The sequence below is a fragment of the Coenobita brevimanus genome, chromosome 80 (assembly GCF_032717465.1).
Source record: "Coenobita brevimanus isolate Jiangsu-jjx chromosome 80, ASM3271746v2, whole genome shotgun sequence".
NCBI lineage: Eukaryota > Metazoa > Arthropoda > Malacostraca > Decapoda > Coenobitidae > Coenobita > Coenobita brevimanus.
Genome location: NC_137033.1, coordinates 60,848,047 through 60,850,587, shown reverse-complemented (window position 1 = coordinate 60,850,587; position 2,541 = coordinate 60,848,047). Strand labels below are relative to the sequence as shown.

General features: G+C 47.2%; 1 pseudogene; it reads left to right on the top strand.

The window, feature by feature from the left end:
• Positions 1 to 1,050: 1,050 nt before the first annotated feature.
• Positions 1,051 to 1,168, top strand: LOC145409390 (5S ribosomal RNA; annotated as a pseudogene).
• The last annotated feature ends 1,373 nt before the right edge of the window (positions 1,169 to 2,541 follow it).

Sequence of the window (2,541 nt, the reverse complement as noted above, 5' to 3'; positions counted from 1 at the left end):
ATCTGTGAGAATAACAAAAGTGTGTAAACTTGATTGGTATATAACATGAAGGGCCAGTAAAATGGCAAGCAGTTCAGCAGTGAAAATACTGGCAACTGGTGGAAGACGGATCTGACAGGTATGGTCTGGGAAAAGAACAGCAAAACCCGAGCCCACAGAAAACTTAGAGCCATCTGTGTACACTGGGGTCGCTGAGGAGTGACAACACATATGATCCATAAAAGATGATAGAGTTTCTGGGAGGTGGAAGAGGACTTTGGGCAAGAGAGCAAGGCATCACAAACAATAGGGCAAGGAAGAAGCCAAGGCGGAAACATAGAATCTCACAGAGGGAGAACTGAAATAGCAGGGAAAGGAAGGGATGCAAGTAAATTGGAGACCCTACAGGGAAAAGATGAAGCTAATGAGGGTGGGAAAGGAGGGGAGAGGTGCATAACAGAGGAAGGGAAACCTGCAGATGGGTGTTGAAGAAGGCGAATGTGGTAACGGAGAGTTAGCTTGTCACGTGTGGAGGACAGAGAGGGCATACCCGACTCGACATACAAGCTCGTAACCGGGGTGGAGCGAAAAGCACCCAATGCCAGACATAAACCATGATGGTGAACAGAATCTAGGAGCCGAAGGGAGGAAGATGAGGCAAATGCATAAACCTGACAGCCATAATCAATCTTCGACAAAACTAAGACAGTATGGAGACGGAGCAGAGTTGTACAGTCTGTACCCCAGGACATATGACTGAGAGTTTGTAATAACCGAAGTCTGAGGGAAGCAGAGGTCTTAAGGGAAGTGAGATGCAGGGACCAAGTCAGCCGAGAATCAAATATAAGGCCAAGGAAAGGGGCTGATAATTGATATGGCAGGGGGGTGCCATACAGTGTAAGAGGGGGTTGAGGGATTAAATGACGGGTCGTAAAAGTTATAGCACAGGATTTCGTGGGGGGAGAATTTAAAGCCATGATCCGTGGCCCACCCGGCAGTGGTATCTATAGCTGATTGAAGTAGGGCTCGTAAGGCCAAGATATCTGCTCCAGTGGCATATTTAGCAAAATCATCTACAGCATGCCACGTTGAGTACACCGCTTCCCATCCGATCAGCAAAGTTAAGCAACGTTGGGTCTGGTTAGTGCTTGGATGGGTGACCGCCTGGGAACACCAGATGCTGTTGGCATCCCTACGTCAAGTGGGGTTGGTGGAGGATTAGTGCCCCTCCCTGTAAAACAATTAACTCTAAGCCCTTGGCCACCCCATTTGGGATACATGGCGTCTGGCAATGGATGGATGGATGGATGGATCTACGTACAATGAAGCACGAACAACATGTGGGAGAGATGAAACGGTATCATTTACTGCAAGGATAAAAATAGTACTAAGCACACATCCCTGTAGGACACCCTCATGCTGTACACAAGACCAGGATAATATATACATTCTGAAGGCATACACAGTAGGTCCACTTACAAAGAAAGTTCTGTAAGAAGACACCCATATTGCCATTAATTCCAGAGCGTTGTAGAACACGGAGAATGTGACACCTCGAGACTGTATCATAAGCCTTTTCAATATTAAAAAACACAGCTATGACCACCTTTGAGTTAGTGATGGCTTGTTGGATGAAGGTTGCTAGCCTCACCAGGGGATCTAGGGTACTCTGCCCCTAGCAGTAACCATATTGTAAGGGCGAGATCGCACCGCGTGATTCTAAATGCCACCTTAGGCAAGAGTTTAGCATAAGTTCAATCAGTTTGCACAGACAGCTAACAAGAGCAATGGGGCGATAATCTCCAGGTGACGATCCAGATTTGCCAGGTCTAAGGAATGGTAGGAGGTAAGCTTGTCTCAATTCATTAGGGAAGTTCCCAGTGGACTCTATAGTATTATATATTCTAGGCAGAAACTGAAGGGCTGTTTGGGACAGATGTTTTATCATGTTGTAGTGTACGCCATCAGGTCCCTCACATGTAGAACAGCAAGCAGTTAAAGCCGCTCTGAGTTCCGAGCTTGAGAATGGGGTATTGTACGCCACATCTGATGATAGCGTGAACTGTAAGGGCGTCCGTTCTGAATGTCTTTTGGTTGTTAAAAATGTAGGGGGGAGATGGGACCCACTGCTAATCTGACTAAAATGGTGACCCAGAAGATTGGCAACCTGAAAAGCATCGCCTATGGTTCCATCATTGGTGGTGAGGACTGAAGTCAGGGTTTGTGACTATTTATCTGCTATTTCCCTGATGCGGGACCATATCCGTGGAACAGGTGTGTCTGAGACGATAGTAGAGACATAAGACATCCAGCTATCCTTTTTTGCTCGACGGATTGTGCGGCGAAGGAGAGCATTAGCTTGCTGAAAAAGTAGAAAAGCTTGGACCTCCAACGAAGTGCCCTTTTTCCTGCGGAAGCTCTTCCACCTGGCCCTCTTGACCCGGAGGGCTGAAGTGCATTGGTTATTCCACCATAGCACACATTTCGATGACACGAGATGGAAAGTACGCGGAATAGAGGCTCGGCCAGCCGTAAGGAGAAAGGCACGGAAACAGGAAAGCT